We start from the raw sequence: 22250 nt of genomic DNA, 5'->3' as shown, positions 1-22250 counted from the left end.
ACAATGGGCACAAAGCAGATGCAAAGAGGAGCAATGGTTCTGCAGCATGCATCCCTCGGAAGCCCATATACAGGTACTTGATAGGGTTAAGTTTCCAGAGGATACATGAAAGCATGGTTGGGTTGGCAGAGGAGAAACTAGGAAGATGTCATATTTCCATAGCATTGTTTCCACTTTAAGTTGCCTGTGGAGGATTTGACAGGGTTAGTTTTATTTTATGTTATTTCCTGACATTGGAAACTTCTGTGAAGTGTGGACTGGGTGGTGGCAGTGGTGGTAGAGAAGCTCCTGAGGGACTTGGCAGATGTGTGAAGCCATCAAGTCTCCATATAAAAGCACATAGAAGTATCCTGAGATCCAAGCATTCCCCCCATACCCCCAAGATGGCAGGGTATGTTTGCGCTAGGAGGGCTATCCCACCGACAGCATGAGCTAAAGGAAATTCCACAAGCTGAAACTCTGATTCCTGGCGGACACTCGAGAGTCTTTTTTTGTAGTGGAGAACCTGGACTTTGAGGGAGTCAGAGGTTTTGGGCCTATATATCTCAGCACTAAAACTAAGTCAGCCACAAAGCTATGAGGATGCTGGGGAAGAAGAGAAAGGTTACAGTCTTTTATATAATGCTTTATATAATCTAGTTCACATGCCTGCATGCTACTAAAATACATGCCGAAACACTCATAATGACAACAATTCTGCACTTACACTGCACAGTTTTAGATTTCCTGCCCAGCTGCTGTAAATACCATGGGCCAGATTCTTGGCCAGTGTAAATTAGCATAGCTTCTCTGAAGCTTTGGAGCTATGCCAATTTTCACCAGCTGAGGATATTGTCATGGCCTACTGTTCTCAAAACTGGTCCTGAAAAGCTCACAGGAGCAGCCTGTTGGCAATAGCTTCCTTGAGACCCATGAAGCCCAGCCCCATTATGAGGCTTTATCCAGAGGGAATCCCAGAGCAGTTAGTTGGCCTGCTGGCCCTTCTTAAGCCAGCTATAGGCACATGAAGCTGCCTGAGCAAATGAATGCCTTGATTTCCTAGCATTCTGACTTGGCTTGACTCCTGATCTCCAGTTTGTCTCCTGGTATCTGGACCCAGCTGATTCTTCACACCTGTCTTGTGGCTGTGGAGACTGGCTCTGACTACCCATGACTGATATGGCCGTAAATAGAATTCTCAAACTCTCTAGAACATTAGCTTCCCCATTATCCTAACTTTAGCAGGTAAGTTGTCCTTTAGCTTCCTGTGTGATTCCTCAGCAGTTTCATGAACCTTTGGATTATTTGCCAATAATAAAATGAGCTCTCTGGTACTATTCTACCATATCACTAGTGATACGATGCCTGACCACTTCCTTGTTTTTGGTTTCAAAGGCTATTTACCTAGGACAGTTCTCCTGAGTGGAGAAATCACTCATCTGCTAAAACTACTTATTTTCCTTTCATCTTGCTCTCCCTAGTAAATTCATGGTGTGAATCACATGTGTATAAACAGAGGTAAATTTTAAACATCACCACAGTAGGTATTGCACTAATTTAACCACACCCCTAAGAGGATAGGGTTGTTTCTCAGCATGTCATTATAAAGGGAAGCAACACCATATTCCTAAAATAACTTTCTGTAAAACACAAAGCACTCTATACATGAGTGATTCTAAGAAAACATCACTTTAATAAAGGTGCAACCTGCTGTGGTTTGCTCTTTATCACTGCTGCTAAGTGATAATTACTGCCTATCAACATTAAAAACTTGCAGGAGCCTAAAGTCTCTGTAATCTCTTCATTTAAAGTATTTTGTAGCCCTCAGTTCATGCCCAGCATTTGCTGGTCTCCAAGCCATGTGTCTGTGTCAGGGATCATGCCTTTTAATGACTCACTTCTCTTACCCTGGTAGATCACAATGGGCTCATTATACTAACTGTATCCACTCCCACTCAGCTAAGAGGATCTTGAAAGTGAGGCAGAATAGGGTTCATAGGAAACCATGGCATTTTATAACAAGAAATAATTTCCCCTGTTTAGAGACAAGCAGTGAAGTCTTGACAATTGAGGCCTGTAACACAAAAATAGCAAAACAATCTTGAAAGAAACAGGGTTCCCTGGGAAGACTGTCCATTTTGACGCCATCTATTTTTGAAACTTCAGAGGTTGCCTTTCTCCTTCCTTCCCTCTTACCAGGTCACTTCAGCCTTGACTTCCCTTCTACAGCCCAGCTTCTTGTCCTTCCTAGGACACTTCCTGTCCCTTTCCTTTACCTCCCATTTTTAAGGATTCTCGGATATAGTCCAGAGAACTCATACTCATTTCTGGCATTTTGTAGTGCCTGATGCAGTCTGCCGTGCATGAAGCCTCAGAACACCCAATTGAGAACAACAATTGAGGATTAGAAGGGCCCAGGACAAAACAAAGAAGCAGCTGAAGCCAGCAATAAGTCTTTAAAAGTATGGAGTTCTGAGGGCCTGGATTGGGGACAAGGAGGCACAATGTGGTAGAGAAAGGAGAGGCCTGAGAGGAATGGAGATAGTCAGCATGAGGAAAAAGAAGCCAAGTTAGTTTTCTGAAATCAGCCTAATTCCAACTCTTTTTGTTTAAAAAAAAAAGTGAAGTTCAAGAAAAGCTTTGTGCTGGTTCTTGTGTTATTAAAAATTGGTACATCCTGACCTGCAGTCAATAACGTTTCTGAGGTAAGCTATCTGAGTGGGGGTGACTTGCACATGTAGTCTCTCTATGCCTGCCATTAGACCCCTTCTGCTCTCCTCTGTCTGTGCTCTAGGTCTTATGTCTGCATCTAACTCCTGATTAGCCCTCATCTAGTACTGTTAGTTCTCACAATTTTATCACTGGTCTTGCAATATTTGTTGTTTTCTTAAAGACCCCACTCCTGGAATGATGTAGGACTCACCGCTTTCATTTTAAAAAAAAAGTGTCTAGTCCTCATGATTTTGGAGACAAGCCAAAAGTTTGACCTCTGGAAGGCTCAGAAGGCAAACAAATAGAACCTAAAGCTTTGGGTTAAAAGGTTAAAACTTTAGTTTAAAAAAAACCTCTCGTGATTTTTGAATGCTTGGAGTGGCAATACCATCACCTTGGTAGAAGTGTGTGTAGTTTCTTTCTCTTTTTTTTTTAGGGCCTCACCCAGCCTCCACTCTGGATGTGGATTGCTGAAACCTATTTTTCCACAGCTTTGGGCCAGCCTGAAAAGTCAAGCTGTAAAGTGTCTGCAGGGTGATTGCCCAGCAAGCACCAGCTGCAGCCTGTCAGAGTGAAAGTGATGGCTGTAACTCTCTCCCACACAGTCACTTTACTTCAGCCTTGCTCCACCTGCCCTCCATACTCCTCCCTTTCTTCCCAAGTCCCCTCTTCTTAAAACCTTTTCCTTCCCTACCCTCTGTACAACAAAACAAAGAACAGTAACAAAACATCATGGCACTACCAATCCATCACACTGCTCACTATGTTGTATCCCTTTCTCTCACACTTTAACTTGTCTGCTTAGATCATAAACTCTTACTATCTATATGTACAGTAGCTAGAACAATGGGCTCCAGTCTCATGTGGGGCCTCTAGATGCTACTCTAATATACCTATATAATAGGAACCTTGATTAGATCAGAAACAAAGAGAGCCCCATCTTGCTCTCATTGACTTTAAGGGAAGTAGACTGGACCCTGACAGTTATGCTAAACTATGTGTTTTTGTGATAACAAATGTGAGAATGAAGAAAGAAATAAAAAGGTATGGAATTAATCCAGTGCATCACATAGTCTATGGCTGTTTTTTGCGCCTTCAACTTTAGTTTGTAAACTTCAATGTTAATTTCTGTTTGGTCTACTATTTAATCTTTGTTACTAAATATTTTTTTTGCATTCCCCTAGAGGACGAGCGAGTAAAGAATAAACCAAAGACCTTGTATATTAAATGAGTGGGATCCCTATTCCTTTTTAAGAAGTGTCAATCTTTCTTTGAACTACAGACCAGACATTTTTTCCAGTATGGTGTATATAGTTGATAGGTTTATTAATGAGAATTCCATTTTTTCAGTAGTTAGTTACCTCTGAAGGCTATGGCACTCTAGTCACTTTTTTTTTTTTTAAATTACTGACATCTTATGTTTGTTCTTTGTAGTTTTTTCAGTTATGGGGGAAATGTGTTTATTTCATTGTAACTAGTAACCATTAAGCTCTTGATTTACATTCACAAACAAAATCAATTTATGTTCATTTAGGCCCAATACTGCAAGATGCCAAGTCTCTTTGCTCTTTTTGGAAAGGGCAGTGGTTCTACCATGAAAAACTGCTAATTTTAGTGGATCCATAGAAGGCTAAGGCCATCTCTGGTGAGATCATGTAACTTAACACTAGTTCATGGGCTAGCTGGTCCCCCCACTGACAAGTCCTCCCTTACCAGCTATGTCTCTGTAGCTGTACAAAGGAATTCTGCAGTTTCACAGCACTGAAAGTTTCTACACAATAGTTAATGCAGCTGCAAGGATGAGCATCTACTTATTACTTACCCCTTCTCCAGGTGCAGATCCCTGCACCTGAAGTAGCAGCTGACTTCCCTTTTGTGGTGGGAATAGGGCAGTTTGTGAATTCTCTCTCTCACACACCTAGCTCACTGTTGTCAGCATACAAACAACTCCATAATTCTCTTCAGGTGAGAGAATGAGTGATCACTTACATCCTAGTGGAAATGATGTGTTCCTAAACTCAGAAATGCTAGTTGGCAGCAGAGATCATGCAGTTTTCTCAGCTGAACTTCATCAAACAATCAGTAAGTACTACATATGGTTGGGGGGAAGAATGCTTTTTTGTTGTAAATCACATTTTAGAAGCATAAATAGGTGCTAAACAATAGACAAGAAATGGAAAGTAATGTTGATTGCTCAGGTGAATATAGTAGACACCAGTAATCCATTTGTGAATTTGAAAGTCATTTTAACGTGTTACACATTATACACTTATGTTCACTTTCCTTTGTGTTAAATCCAAAGGTCGCATTCCCCATTACCTGGTAATTACTTCTTTCAGTCTGTAAAGGAATATTTTTTTAAAGAACTGCTCAGATTTGTCACATTTTTCAGGGATTTGCATGTATTCTCCTTTTATGATCTGGCATACCCTTGGCATGATGTGTAGGCTGGCAGTGATGGTAAAACAGAATGCTTGACTTTGAACTTACACTGGTACAAATTAGGAGTAACTCACTGTCAGTGGCGCAATGCTGGTATAAGTGAGAGCAGTGTGAGGCCTCGAAAGATATTACAAAATTGTCTTTTGAAAATAGGATACATTTTGCTTATTGCAGCATCACACAGCTCCCCTTTCCCCCCAGCAGCTGAACACTCACTAGGTTGGTGTGTTTGGGTCCCAGCATGCATCACCTATGTGCTCTTATGCTTCCCTTAGTCTGAGTAGATTGCAGCACTGTCTCATCTTTTGGCCTCTCTTGTGCATTTGTAGGCACAGTTAAATGACTGTTACCCCTTAACAGAAAATCTGACCCCACCCCAGCTGTGTTAGGTTTACAGGGCTAGTTCTGAGCCCCCAGACACCATAGTAGCTTAAGCACCCCCTTTCTCAGAACTCCATCTTTGTGGGCCCTGCTTGTGTGTTTACAATTTACCTCTTTGAGAACATGTAATAGTAAAAGCAAACACACACTTTAAGGGTTCCAAAAATCAATTACTCTTTACTTTAGTTAATACAAGAATCTACAGAGCTAGGCAAAACAATAAATGCCTGTATGCATTTCCCTACCTCAGTTCCCTCACCATTCTGGTGGTGTTCTTTAGGCTTAGGCCAGAGTCCTCTAGGGAGTGCAGGATCCCCTCTCCTGCATATGGCTTCTTCTCCAAATCAGGGAGTCTCTCCCTCTTCAGAAGCCTTTTTCCTTGGCAGGTCCTACCTTAAAAAGGACTCCGCTGCTACAAAAGCATGTTCCACTCTTCCCCTCTCCTGCCCTTTGTGCCGCTTCCTTCTCCGCAATATGGAGTTAGTTGTGTGTTTGTGCGTGCTTGCATGTGTCTTTGCTTCTTTTTCTCCCTAAAATGGGCAGTGAGAGAGTTTCCTTTATAACTTCCAGACCCCTTTATCAAGTGACCTTCTGTTCAGCCTCATCAGGTGATTCAAGTCCCTTGCTAGGTGATCTGTTGCTTAGTTCCTTCCCCACACCCTTTGGTTAGACTCTTGGAGATAGGCAATGTTTTAGGGACGCACTCAAACCAGAGCTGTTTATCCGCTCCTCTCTCTGAATTTTGGGGATTTGGATAAAACAGAACCTTTGTCTGAACTCTCATTGTTTGTTTCAGTTTCACAAACCTAAACTCTGACTGAAGTTTTGCAAGGTTCAAAGCCAAAGAGTATGGGTGGTTTTGCCTATAGCACAGAGCCATTAATCCAGAGACCATGGCTCTTTGTGGGTTCAGCTGAAATAGAATAAAGATCTAAATCAAAATATGGAGGTTTTGCAAAGCCAAAACCATCCCAGTTTTGCTGCTCTCAAGAATTCCAGTACTGTGAGGTGCTGACTGACTTCTCAGAGTAACTCCCAGTGCTGCTATGATGTAGTCCTAGATACTGTAAGTAAAAGAATGTTTTAGTGGCACAGATGAAATCTCACTCACAGGGGTTCTTTCACTCCATTCCAACCCAAGTCACATTTCAGTATAATGACTATCGTTCTGTCCAGAAAAGCAAGGAGGCTCTAGATCACTGATTTCTGAAGCCAAAGGAAGTACTGTGAAGTTGTCTGAAGAAGAACTGGATGAAGGAACTATTTACCCCATTCCAAACTGGAATACTAACCCTGGGAAACTTAAGCAATCTGATCTATGTGAGATTTTAAAAACAATTGTCTTGCCTTTCTAGATTCCAGGTTTTCAGATCGCTCATGTTCTTCCCACTTAGGCCCATTTACACCTTTTATAGTGTAAGCATTTTATTGACCATGAAAATAGATGGCTCCAACTGGTTTGAGGTGCTTAAGAAGTACTCAAGGAAGACTTCCTTGAGACAAAAAGACATCTTTTAAAAATTGGAAGTCAAATTCTACTGAGGAAAATTGAAAGGAACATAAATTTGGCAATTCAAGTGTAAAAGCATAAATAGGCAGTCAAAAAAAATTTGAAGAGCAATTAGGAAGTGATACAAACTAACAGCAAACTTTTTTTAAGTACATCAGCAGTATGAAGCCTGCCAAACTATCAGTGGAGCCACTGAACCATCACGGTTCACTCAAGGAAGACCAGGCTATTGAGGAGAAGCTAAATGAATTCTTTACATCAGTCTTCACTGCAAAGGATGTGAGAGAGATTCCCACATCTCACTAATCCTTGTCGGTGACATCTGAGGAACTGTCTCAGATTGAGGTATCAAAAGAAGAAGTTTTGGAACAAATTGATGAATTAAACAGTAATAAGTCACCAGGACCAGATCGTATTCACCCAAGAGTTCTGAAGGAACTCCTATATGAAATAGTAGAGTTACTAAGTGGTATGTAACCAATAATTAAATCAGATGACTGGAGGATAGCTAATGTGACACTATATATTTTTGAAAGGCTCCAGAGATGATCCTGTCAATTAGAGGCTGGCAAGCCTAACTTCAGTACCAGGCAAATTGGTTGAAATGATAGTAAAGGACAGAATTATCAGACACATAGATGAACATGATTTGTTGGGAAAAGTTGACATGGCTTTTGTAAAGGGAAATCATGCCTCCCCAATCTACTAGAATTCTTTGAGAGCGTTAACAAGCATGTGGACAAGGGTCATCCATTGGGGTGTACTATAGTGTACTTGGAGTTTCAGAAAACCTTTGACAAGATCATTTCCCCAAAGGCTCTTAAGCAAAGGAGGGGGGTATAAATTAGCTGTTACCACTTAGGGGAGAGATCTTGGAGTCCTTGTGGATAGTTGTCTGAAAACAGCTGCTCAGTGTGCAATGGCAGTCAAAAAAATTAATAGAACCTTAGGGACCATTAGGAAAGGGAAAGATAATAAGACAGAAAATATCAGAATGCCACTATATAAATTCATGGTATGGTCACACCTTGACTACTGGGTGAGTTCTGTTCAGCCCATCTCAAAAAAGACCTATTAGAATTGGAAAAAGGACAGTAAAGGACAACAAAAATGATTAGGGGTGTGGAACAGCTTTCATATGAGGAGAGATTAAAAAGACTGGGACTGTTCAGCTTAGAAAAGAGATGAGTGAGGGGGTATATGATAGTCTATAAAAGCACTAATGGTGTAGAGAAAGTGAATAAGGAACTGTTATTTACTCCTTCACATAATATTAAAAACCAGGGGTCACCCAATGAAATTAATAGACAGCAGGTTTAAAACAAACACAAGGAAGTACTTTTTCACAACCTGTAGAATTTGTTGCCAGGAGATGTTGTGAAGGCCAAAAGAATAACTGGATTAAAAGAACTGGATATGTTTATGGAGGATAGGTCTATCAATGACTATTAGTCACGATGGTCAGGGATGCCACCCCATGCTCTAGGTGTCCCTAAGCCTCTGACTTCTAGAAATTGGGACTGGGCAATGGGGGATGGATCACTCGATAAATTGCCCTGTTCTGTTCACTCATCTGAAAGCATTGGGCATCAGCCCCTGTCGGAACACAGAATATTGGGCTAGATGGACCTTAGATCTGAGCCAGTATGGCCCTTCTTATGTTTTTATATGAATGGGCTGAGGGATAGAATATGCACGCGTTTCATTTAATCCAAACTGCTCAGATATTTGCTTTTTCTGGTTTTTTTTCTACTTAAATGCATCCTTGGACAATAATAAGTCTTCAAATGAATTCAAAAACTGGACAAGAAACATTCTCACACAAACAAGTGATATTAAGAGTACAGGTGCTAGGCCTAGTGTGCAGGCATTGATTAATTTTGTGCCCCGTGGAATGAGACATCCATTTTTGTTGAAGGATTATTTCATAAAAGCAGCAGGGTTTGATCTTTATGACATTTTGTTACCACACAAATCAGCATATTAATTTATTTCCTAAATATTATGGAGCTTGTTTTATTCATTTGGATACGTGTGCCCTCGTGTTTTTAACAGAGGTAGAAATGCATTTAACAGAAACGATACAGTGGTTTGTGTGTATTTTAATAAAAACACCCTCAATATAAATTCCTTTAAAAGTGCATTGGGAATTAATTGTGTTTTGCAAATACAGAATTTGGGTGCACTACAGTATTTAGAATATGGCAGGCACTCTTTCCATTCTTGGTTGAGTGCCTACTAATTCCACATGTGACTATACAGGAATTTTGCACAGACTGAGTACAGTACATAGCATTCTTACTGTCCTTAAGTTTCTGCTCTTTTCAACACAGATGAGTCAAACAGAACTGGGTGGTGGGTTTTTTTTTCAGTTCACTTGGGTGTCTTTATATATCAGAAGTGAGTAGTTTAGATCTTTAGGGTTTTCCATAGGCAACAATGCTGGAATTAAGCTAATTGACAGTCGGGGGTTGGCGCACATGTCCTGATGGTTAGTGAACTCTATGTGTAGCTGCACTGACACTGACTCCTAAATGTAGAAAAGGGCAAGCTGAGGTTTACACTGATAGAGCTCATCATGGTTTTCTGTCATTTGGGACAAGCCAGAATTTCTCCCTTGTTCTAATGTAGGAATCAGGATTGGAGCAGTTACATTTATCAGTGGCCAATAACTGATGTTTCAGGGCTATTCTTGAGTATAGATAAATCCTAGGTAGCAACTCTTTCCTTTGGACTTATTTTGTTACTAGTGAAATAAACCTCTTTTTCATAAACACTTTCAGCGCAAATTGAGGTTTTTCTGCCTCTTAAACTCCAGCAGGATGTGGTAGAGTAACAACCATCTAGACATATCTTCCAACACTCTGTCAGTTAGCTAAATCCCAAAATGATTGCCTATGGAGATCCCTAAAGATTATATCAAGTGCTCATAAATCAAGGAACTCATAATCACTAGTCACTTTTTGAAAATTTAGGCTAGAGCGATTGTTCTATAGAAAATTCTAGACCTGCATTGGAATGGCTGGATATCTTTTTGGAATGGGATGATTATTTATCTTTTGTACCAATGAAGTTTGTACACTTTATTTTGCTTTGGCTTTTCAAAATATTTTCCATTTCTATATGAATGTCATCTGACCAGGTTTTACACTGGTGTAACTTCACTGCCTTCAACACACTTAATCCCAATTTATGCCAGTGTAAATGAGAAGAGAATCAGGCCCATCTGTGGGGGGGGGGGGAGGGGGGGAAGGAAGGGTTGTGAACATGAGTTTTTTAAAGGAAAAACACATTTGAGGTTAATCTAAATAACTAATGAATTTTGCTGTTGCTTCTGCTACATACAAATGTAGGTACATTTATCTGGCTGTTATACAGCATAACTCTTAAAGCCACAAGTTCTAAATATGGCAGGAAGATTGACTTTTGTCTCTATTCTCTAAAAGTTTTTTTATTTTGATTTTAGTATCCTTAAGTAGTCATTGATTTTTTTTCCCTAACCTAATTTCATTCCTGACGTATTTAAGATCAAGCCAGAGTTGCCATCCATCTACAAATCACTTTGACTTTACAAGCCAGCTCTGCTACATAGCTACAAATCACTTTGACTTTAGTCAGGAAATTAGAGGGAGGTTTAATTTTTTGGAAAGTAAATGTAATTCTTAAATCACTTACCTCAGCCATCTTTTATGACTCAACTTGTGATTTTGTTTGCTGCATTTCCTGGCTCATGGACTCCATCAAGGTAATCGTACAACATATTGTAGCTGACTCAAATTCTGGCAATCAGAACAATTGTATTCAGGTTTTTCCTTGCAGAGAAAAATGCTTTGATTTTAAAAAATTCTAGAATACACATTTTAAGGATAAAAGGAACAGTATTAAATTCTTGTGTGTGTGTGTGTGTGTGTGTGTGTAAGAAAGAGCCAGGTTGCATACTATTAGAATAATAATGTAGCACCTTCCACCAAAACATCTCAAAGCACTCTACCAACAGAAATAAATTTAGCCTCACCACAACCAAGTGATATAGGGAAGTAGGATTTCTCCAGGTAAAATTTTAGAAGCACATCATGGAAGTGACAGGAATCTTTGTGCTACTGAAAGTCAGTGGGATTATTTACATGCTTCTGAAAAAGAGACGTAAGCACTTAATTCACTTGGGTACTCCTGAAAATTTTACTCAGTTTGACTTGCCCAAGACCACTAAGGAAGTCTCTGGTAGAACAGGGAATAGACTCCCAGTCCGGAGTCTTAATTGCAAGATCTTTTACACCCAAGTTGTTTAACAAGATGACCAATGGGTCATTCCAGATCTCTCTTAAAGTGGGCTATACATAGGACTCATTCCTACAAACAAAGATTATGTCTTCAGACGCTTGATCAAAGGGAAAAATGGATTTTCTAATTTATTTGATCAATACTCTTATCAAAATTGTCTCACATAATGTGGGTTTTCTAGGGATTCATTTATAACCTTTCAGAAAAGTATTTTTATCAGGCTTGATTCTTAATTTCTTCAGACAGATTCTAAAAATCATAAAAAAGGCATCATAGTTGTTTTTATGAAGCTGTCCTGAGGCTGATGGGTCCTACGAAGAAGGGAGCAGTTCCTTACATCTTTTTGACATTGAAAGAATAATAATTCATCATTTTTTAATACATCTTTGACAGACACTGTCACTGGAAATTCATTGGAATCACAGTTTGGTGAAATTATCTGCATGGAATCATATGATATATAGTAACATGTGAATTTAAGATTCTTCATTCAGTCTTGGCTAACATTTAATGTTTACATCAACTTTAGGATTGCCCTAGATACTTTCCTTTTCAATCTTTTCATACTTTATATTTCATATTTGGGCTATTCAAGTTTACATCATTCAGGGCATTAGACAGAACAGAGGGCCACATTTTCAGAGGTATTTAGGCATGTAGATTTCAATCTGAGTTTAGGCACCAAAACTGCATAGGTGCTTTTGAGAATCCACTTAGGTGCCTAACTGCATCTTTGGGGCCCTAAATAACCTTGAAAATCTAGCCTAATATTCCTGCAGTGCAATAGACAGATTCAGTTTCCCTTACTCACATTAAGTGGTACCTTACTCTACAGATTGCTCCCCTGAAACCAATTGGGATATAGGGCTTTGACAACAAATTCAGTATAGGATCAGACCATAGCTACAGAATAAAGCACTAATCAACAGAAGTAAGGATGGCAGAATCTGGTCCTAAGACTGTTTTAGAACTGTGCAGAAAGATTGAAATACAATAGTTGTCTCCTTTTTAATCTGCATGTTAATGGAAAAGAAGTATCTAAATCAGGGATTTCTGGATTAGTCTGACACATTAAGTGTCAAAAAAGACATTTGTTGAGAAAACTGAAGTTCATTGAACAAACTGCAGAATCCCTGGACTACGTACATATCAACACCAGGCATTGTATGGAACCTCTCAGTGTGACTGATGCAAATCAGCTGTGGCAGGGCCATTTTTTTCCTTCAGGCTGTTGTCCTTTCACTATTTTTGTGTAGCCATCAAATATTCTCTTGCACCTGTTTCACAAGATTATTACAAAGAGGGTGATTTCCTGCTTATTCATATAGTTTAACTGTAGGTTCTTTATCACTTGATCTGAAGACATCCCCAGCAGATATTTACAGAGATGACTCAGTTTTATTGTATATTTGACAAATTTCTTGTAATGTATCATTTATTGCGGAAGGAGAACTCATCTCATATAAGAAGAGATCCGATGCATTTTAAAGTGTGCATTGCTGCCAAAAAGCCTCATGCATACGGACTGACTCTGTGTTTGATAGTGTGCAATGGGAATACCAGATGTCAACTAATCAATCTATACACAAGTTTCAAAAACACAAATTTATAGATAAGTTACCCATTTTCTCCATGAGCTGCTGGAACAAAAACCGAGAACTATTGAGTGACTACATTTGTGTGGGTGTTATTATATGTTAAGCTAAATGGGCAGAGATACTGTAGGTGAAGCAGTTCTGTAAAAAATAAGCCTTTTCTCTATGCCTGATGGGAGCAGAAAATCTCAGGGAATCTGATAAGTATGTTTTAAAAAAATGCACCAGGTGCAGATTTAAAATGTTATAAAGCATTACATACAAAGAATTGTGTACAATACCTCAAGATTTACAAAGGGGAAACACTTAAATTTTAAGCAAGTTACAGCAGTTGTTTTTCCCCTAAATCATTTGGACCTACACCAAAAAGGTTAAAGATTTTAAATATTTAGCAAGATGTACCTTTTAACCTTCACTCCTCTTGGGAGGCAGTCTAAACTCTGCCCAAATCATTAAATGAATCCTCAATAGCCTCTGTACAATCAGTTTTTTATTTCTTTAGCATGCAAATGATACTATTAATGTTTTGAAAATATACAGCACAAAAATCATCCACCTGTCTAGATTCTGGGCTGAAATCTTTTAACCTAGTTACTTTTATATTGCATGTGTAGATATTAATTTAAAATTTAGTATTACAATTAGATTGCAAAGACAAGCTTTCTTTGAAGGATAAAAAGATTAGTCTTTTCCAGAAAGCGTATGTGCCCATATTGTGAACAGATAATGCAAAAAAACCAAACAAACAAACAAAAAACCCCCACCATATTACCATGAAAGTGTGTCTTTTTGCACTAACTCTGTAATGGACTGTGAGACTCCACCTTTTCTGTAATTCCAGATATTGAGCGGTCAGATATTGAGAGGTACTGAACACGCTTGCTAAGCGTTGAAGAAGAGACGAACACTTGCAGCTCTCACTGACACCAGTGCTTATGTTAGGATTTGGCCTATTGTGTGGTGTCAAAGAATAGTATTTAGCATAGTTAATCAGACTTCATCTCCAGCAAAGCACCTGCCTCACTTTTCAATGCCAGCAGGCTTGTGAGGATTCCTGGAAGACTTTGGATGGTCTATGCTGCAGTATTTGTGGGGAAATCACACACTACCTCTAAGCCCTTTTCCTGCAAATGCTTATGAGGATGCTTAACTTTGACTCAGTCAGACCATTCGTGTGTAGCAAGTAGTGTACAACTGTCAAACAAGTTTGCAGGATCAGGGTCTTAGTTTTGCATGGAGTGACTGCATGTTAATTTGTTGCCCATTCTTGATAGTTCCCAACTATGCACACTGCTGAGAACAGGGCCGACGCCAGTGTTTTTGCCACCCCAAGCGGCGAAAAAAAAAGAGGGCACTTCGACGTGCCGCTCCTTTCCATTGACCGCCCCAAGCACCTGCTTTTTTTCTTTTTTTAAGGATGATTTATAATGATTCACATTCACAGATGCTTGGGAATGATTTTAACTGTCTATCATTTACAAACATAGAAATCCTTTGAGAAACTCTTCACATTCACGGCTCTTCACAGCCTATTTCCATCTTACCTATCCACTCCTGTTCGGGGTCAACTCCAATCAATTCATGATGCCAGCCTCCACTGCATAGTTAAGCTTTCAAATAAGCACCTTTATGCTTTCTCCCCTGCTGACCCTCATGCTTGGGAGGTACTTTCTGTAAAGCCACTTCATTGTTCTCCTTCAAATCCCTCCTTAAGACTATTCTTTGCAGTGACGCCTATAAAAAACTTGACAACAGTTAGGCTGCTGGTGTGTGAGACCACAGCCTATCATGCTTATCAATATAGTCTCCTTGTTCATGGTACTCCTCCACTGATCTGTCTACATCCATCTGTTGTCTCTTGTCTTAAACTTACATTGCAAGCGTGGGGTAGGGATTGTCTTTTTATTCTGTGTTTTGCAGAGTGCCTAATACAGTGGGGTCTTGGTCCAGGACTGGGGGTCCTAGGCTCTATGATGATACATATAATTCCTTAACAACTGTAAAGGTTTCATGCAAGACAAAATCTGACTCAGATATGCATGCATGCACAATTGACTTCAGGGATGGATATCTGAGGATGGAACCTGTCTCTATTCTGGGCGTGTCACATATTCACACACCTCTGAAAAATACAATGTTTCCGCTCTGATATATATGTAATAGGCACCAAGAAAGGGAAAAGATTACTGCTGGAAAGTAGGCTTTTTCTTGTTAATGAAAATGGTTGAAATTGCATGACTGGTCTACTGAGGAATTACAAAGCACAGATTCAGTCACTTTGTCTTTTTAAGACAGCTTGCCATTACTAATAGACACAGATCAATGAAAGCTACAGAAAATAAGTAAAGTAGTTGCAATTTGAATATAGTGAGGTTTTTTATTTAATCTGGTCCATTGCAAAAAAGTAAACTTTAATTACCCTTTTCATGGTTATGAAAGAAATTAAAAATACCAAATATATATGACATTGCCATGACGTGTTAATAAACTAGTAATCTGAAAACCTTTTTAATGTATCGAAAACAGGTAAAGAGAGTCTGATTTAGATTAGAGATTGGCCTAAAGCAAAACTTCACATGCAAACTTGGGTTCAGCTCTTAACTTTGCAGCTGGCCCATGTCCAATGGCCGGAGATGAGACACTAGGTGGGGAGGGCTCTGAGTTACTACAGTGAATTTTTTCCCAGGTGTCTCGCTGGTGTGTCCTGTGAACATGCTCAGGATCTAATTGCCATATTTGGAGTCGGGAAGGAATTTCTCCCCCAGGTTAGACTGGCATTGACCCCTGGAGAGGTTTTGCCCCCTTCTGCAGCCTGGGGTCACTTACTGGTTTGAACTAGAGCAAATGGTGAATCCTCTATAACTTGAAGTCTTTAAATCATGATTTGAGGACTTCAGTTACTCAGCCAGAGGTTATGGGTCTATTACAGGAGTGGGTGTTTGAGCTTCTGTGGCCTGTGATGTGCAGGAGGTAAGATGAGCTGATCATGCTGGTCCCTTCTGGCCCTAAAATCTTTATCAGAGCTATGTCCCCAACTTGGAGTGGAAAGGGAGTGTTTTGAAATCCAAGTGCATATGTTCTAGTGTCAGCCTTCTCTAATGGAGATTTGCATACAATTTAAAAAAAAAAACACAGCATGGTTTCCTTTAAGGAGCATTTAACTATTCAGTTTTCACTTGCCATTGTCAGACTCCATTGGTCCCAAACCTGGGTCCACTGCACTCCACCTCACAGACAGAAGAAGCCCAGGGTACAAGTTCCCAACCATGTGCACTCTGACCAGGAGAGCTCCAAGGCTCCTGATTGAGCCACAGCCCCTATTTAAACTAGAGGGTCGTGACCTATAGGCCTCAAACCCAGATGTATGGGGTTCATAGGAGTAGCCACACTTCATCCCTCCACTTAACAGCTTGCTGCTAACTACTGACCCATGAAGCCCAACCCTATTTTGAGGCTCTTCTCCTGACATCTTATTGGTGGAGTCCCAGAGCAGCTGATTAACCTGCTGGCCCTGCTTAAGCCAGCAACAGGAACAGGAAGCTGTCTGTACAAGTGGGCTTCACCCTGCTATGGATGGCTGGTTTGGTGTTGACCTTTTCCTGCCTTCTTTCTTGGCCTGACTCTTGATCCCTACCCTCTGGTTCCTCTCTGGATTCTGGTGTTCTAACCCAACCTGATTCCTGGTAACTGGCTTCTGGCCCTTGGAGCTTTGGGCTGTGCCTAATGCTAACCCTTAGGCCAGGCTGCCCACATTCTGGCCCTGACAACCAGTGAGTATGAACTTAACATTGACAATTTGTGAAAGTCCTCATACAAACTACCAAATCAAATCCTGGAGGGCTTTGTTCAGTCTAAAACTGGTCTCTGGCTACAGATGAGCCAACAACTGTTAAGAGGAGGTGTGAGAATTGCCAGTACCCCTATGTAAATGAACATCTGTGGCCTCATCAACTCCCCCACAATGAACCCTTCCAGCTCTCCTTTCTTCAACCAAGTTCCCCTTTGCTTTCCCCATTACAGGTGATCTTCAGGTCATTTTTTCTCCCTGTTTTCTAGGTCTCATGAATTTCCCTACCATCACAGGCCTCCTCTGTTCGCCCTCCCTCTTGCAAGTCTCCTCTGCCTCTTCTCCTTGCTGGTCTTATTCATATATTCTAGGGATGGAAGGGACGTCGAGAGGTCATCGAGTCCAGTCCCCTGGCCTCATGGCAGGACCAAATACTGTCTAGACCATCCCTGATAGACATTTATCTAACCTACTCTTAAATATCTCCAGAGATGGAGATTCCACAACCTCCCTAGGCAGAAGTCTTCTTTCACTGTTGCTCCAACACCTTGCACACTTGCTTAGCTTCTGCTTCAGCCTACTTCCCCTGCCCCTTTCTCAAACTCCTTTTCTTCCTCCTCTTCCTCCTTTGCCTTCTGCTTTACATGCTGTACTCCAATTTGTATAAGGAAATAAGTGGTGGGTTTCTGGCCTATCCACAAGATCCTCTGAAGTGGTGCTGTACAATAGCTGCTGATGCTTAGCATTTTTTAACTGTGTACAGTGGAGGGTATATCCCTTCAGCTTCCCTACCCTTTGAGTGGTATGGAGAGAGATCTCAGAAAGGAATGTGGCTGCTGCTTCAGATTGTATGAATTTACAGAGGACAAGAGAAGTGGGATAGAGGATTAGCTAGATCATGAGAAAAAGAGAGAGAAAGGAATTGTCAGGAAGGTATTGAGACACATGACCTGCCTAGTGCAGGTATAAAATGGAAGACAATGAAGAAACTTATCAAGCAGCTATTGGAAATATTATTGTAGATGGTGAATCTCAGGGTGGATAAGAAAGGCAAATACTGTCAGGAGGAGCTTTTGGTATCTTCAACCAAAATGTAAATACAGATTTATCACAAGACTAATAATATAGAAAAAATGTTCAGTTGTGGAATACAGCATATTTAGCATAGTTCTGTATACTGGCCCTAAATGGTAGGAGGGCTAGGCTGTGAGGTGAATCCTCCGACGCTGTGAAAAACACATTCTGCTTTCTCTCTCATTGAGATTTTATATTCTTTCTTGCTTTCCTTATTCTAAAATAAAAGTCACTTAGACTGAAAGTATCTATTTTTTTCTTGTCTATTGAAAATATTGCACCACACTACCTGCAGTTGTATGTGAGTGGCATGCTCATGATTGTCCTTTTGTGGTACAGTATCAGTTCCATTTGTTTTTTCTCTTTTCTCTATTTAATTTTTATTTTCTCTGTATAGGTCATGACACATAATAATCCATTTTATTTTACTTCATAAAAAAACAGCAATAAGAAACGTCCAGCCTACATAACTACATATTTTCATTTCTTCCATAAGCATTATTGGGGAGATCTTCAAAGGCACAAATGGCTGTTACATGCCCATTGAAATTCAACTGGAGTTAGGCACCTAACTACTATTTGCTTCTTTGAAAAGCTCCCCTTATGTAACATCTGAGATATGGTCATGCATCCCAGAGAGTTCATTTGTTTTGAATGCAAACCCAGCCCTTGTCTTTTGAGGGCCTGATGTATTCCTGGTGCTCCACCAACAGAGCTGTAGGCATCACCAGCAGGAAGTCCACCTGGAGCGGGGACTCTGTGGTGCTCTGTCAGGGACCTTGAATCAAGCTTGCACAGCCTTGAAAGTGGGGATGGGAGGCTGAAGTAATGCAGGGATGTGGAGGTATGAGGCAGGGAAGGAGGTGGAGGACATCTCTCAGAAAGCTGACAGTGCTCCAGCCAGAATTTATAGCGTCTCCTCACCTACCCTCATAAGCGACTTCAAAGCTTACCACTGCCATCAACTATAATAAAATTATAAGAATTAATTAATAGAATTGCAATTTGTATTTCTTACATATGCCAAATACTTCTATGTCTGTATTCTATATTTTCAGATTTTTTTTTTTTAAATGCAGGAAAGATCCAGTCACAGTGCATTGTTTCTTTGCTGTTGTTGATGGCTCTGCTGTTTCAGCCTCTTGTTTTCATTCAGTTTGTTTAGTGTTTTCCATGTGTTCTACGATTGTTTGCCTTCGAACGTAATCTACAACCTTGCTGCATCCAGTACAGAACAGCACATTACCATCAATGTGAAATTTGTCCTTACCAAACTCAAATCACCGTTAGAGGTGGTCCTTTTTTTTTTTTAAAACTTTAATTACGTCTGGAGACTGAAGTGAAATTTGAGGTGCATTAACCCCATGTGCAGTTTATTGGAGTATGATTAGCTGTGTAAACTTAAAATGCATTAAAAAACCAACCACAAGGGAAGGTAAATGACACTGGTACTTTCAGTAAAATTTAGTTAATGTTTTTATTTTTTCACAAAATATAAAAACTAAAAATTGTCAGTAAAAATTCAAATTCTGCATTTTTCTGAGGCAAACAGCTTTCTCGAATCCATGGTGATCTATGTGAGATGGTTTGATGGTCTCAGCTCAATGTCTACTGGACAGATGTTCCTATCACAAGAGCTATCATCTAAAATGGCACCCTTGTTGGCAGAGAGGCCATGGATTGAGTAGACGTGGGGACTGAACTACATCTTACTCTCCAGAACAACAGTGTGGTGGTCCCTCCCAAACAAAATTGGGGCACACTGGCAGGGTGTTTGTATAGTCAGCACCCCTGCTGAACTCTTGTGTGGTTTAAATGGAGGAATTCAGTTACCAGAACCATCAGTATTAAAGCCACTAGAAACAAAACATAATCCTTGGCTGAGTGCTCTGTTTTGACTACTGCATGACATGGCTCCAGACATATAATTCTTCTTAAAGTAATTGTTCAATGGGAAAAGATAGCACAACGGAGTCCTAGAGCTACCATTACTAGAACAGATGAGAAGGGGAATTTCTATTAATTTCAATAGGGCTAATGCACAGGCAGAGTATTCAGGATGGTTTTAAAATTGAAAGTGGTGAATCTGTTTAAAAATATAATAGTCTTATAAATTCCAACATGATTCCATGTCTGAAAAGTAAACAGAGGGAAAATGAAATGATTTGAAAAGAATGGTGGTGTCTGTCAAATAAGTGGAACCAAATTTTCTCCATGTTCATGTCCAATTTTAATGTATCTATAGAAGCACTTGAAGAACCACTCTCTCTAAAAAGAAACAAGATGGTGTTTTTATCAAGAAGAAAAGGCTTCAATTAAGAAAAAACCTGATCTGGTGAGGAGCATTTTGAGTTATTATAGCAAGATATCTCCACAGGAAAGAACTCGTTAATAAAACTTGGTGATGGCCAGGTTTTAATGCAAGTGCACAGAACCCCAAAAGACACCGCTATAGAGTTTATACCCATTCCTCAAGTGTTTGAAGAAATCATCCTTCCACTTCATACCTTACACTTTATCAGAAGTACTATGACCCAGATTTTAAAGATAGATAGGTCAAAAATCTCATTTCTGAAATGAGATTTAGGCTTCTAAATCAGCAATGCCTAAATACCTTCAAAAGGCTGGGCTATATATGCTTGTATAGCAACAGCAAGATATTTTATAGTGTATGTAGAATCACTTACAGAGGGCCAGGATGCGCCTCTCTTACACTTATGAGCACCTACTCAGAGATATAATCCTGCTGAAGCCAATGGCAGTAAATTTGTGCACAGTCTGGCCTATAATCGTATAATTTTAATTGCTATTGGAGATTACATCAAAATAGCTCAAGGTCACAATTTTCTTTCTTCTATAAAGTACTGTAAATCTTAATAGAAACATCCTAACATCTGAACGGGCTTTACACTTGATTTATTAAATCAAAGAAATCTCACACTTCGGTTAGTGCATAAGTATTGTTAACAACATTTTACAGGCAGAGAAACAGGGGGAAGTACTCACATTTTAACCAAATTATGGAGATTTTTAGCCTTTTTTAATTTGGAATTTTAAGTTGGTGAAATAGAGTAAATGCAAAATGTTGCTCAAACCTGTGTCTCTGCAGAGATGAGCCTGCAAACTAAGCTCTCAGTTTTAATATATTTGGGCATTAAAACTACATTTCCCCCCCCACCCCCCGACACAGTAACCTGCATAGACAATACCACAATAATTACTTTTACAGGTACCGATTTCAACACTTACACGAGAGCACTTATTAACTATACCCTCCAATCATTCATTCTATTCTGAATATCTATTACTCAAGAGGGCCAAATCTAGAAGTCCCGAACTCAATATTTATGCAGTCCCAATGCAGTCAAAACTTCTATTGGCCTCAATAAGACATTTGCCTGAGCTATAACTAAGTAAGCCCTTCAGAATCTGGACCCTAGTGGAAATATGAGAGCTGAATTTAAAAAGAATTGCCCTAAGTACACAGAAATGTAGCATACAAGGGGTGAGGAAGAGAATTCACTAGGTTTTAAATTATTAACTCCTATCTGAATTTGTTATCTTCTACCTTCCCTTAAAAACTTTTTACTTAAATATTTTGAAAGAAATTTCCCTCGTTTGTACTGGCTTGGTGTCAATCAGACTCATACTACTCTTCCACCAAGGATGGAGGTCGATGGCTTCCTTTAGCATGGTAAATGGAATCCATTTTCTTTTCTGATGACTTTCAGTATTCATATACTATATAACCAGGCCAGTGACTGACATCGCTAAGGGTGACCAATGCAAAAGTCCAGGGACAATGTTTCATGTTTGTGAATCAAAATTAGACTCAGCAAACTTTCTCAAGGCTAAATTTACAAAGCCAGAACTGTTACAGCCAGCTTATATGGAGCCAGCATTTTTACTGCATAGATAACTAAACTACCTGAAGATAGGTTAAGTCATTGATCAACATTATTGAGCCATATGGTAGTGCTTTGAGTTCTTCATATAGTATTTCACTTTTCTTTGTTTTTTCTTTCAAAAATGGTACTTGGTATTTCATCCAAAGTAGGGCATTTGTGTTTAACCCACAAATACAGGGATAGTCCACCCAAATCAAATGATCTCACACATTACCTATTTATTATTATTATTTTCTTGGTATTACCATAGTACATACAAGCCTTAGTTGTGGCCTCAATTGAACTTATGTAGGTACTTTTTTCTTTTAAGCCTAAAAAACTGTTAGAAACATTTCAAAAGGGGCAAAAGGGCAGAGAATTGCGGCAGGTGTATAAAAATGCATTTTGCAGTGTTGCCAGCTCTCATGATTTCGTTGTAACTTTAGCAATTTGAGTGTGTGTGAGCTTTTTCCAACTGTGTCATGAAAGGCTGCAACTTATGAATTTTCTCTTATTCAAAATGGTCACCATCTCCTATTATTGTCAATGGGGTTGAAGTCAGTAAGATGGCTATCTGTGTGTGGAAGTGAGACTGCCCTTAA

The sequence above is a fragment of the Chrysemys picta genome, chromosome 8 (assembly GCF_011386835.1).
Source record: "Chrysemys picta bellii isolate R12L10 chromosome 8, ASM1138683v2, whole genome shotgun sequence".
In the NCBI taxonomy this organism is placed as follows: Eukaryota; Metazoa; Chordata; order Testudines; family Emydidae; genus Chrysemys; species Chrysemys picta.
Note: the sequence above shows the minus strand (reverse complement) of the source record.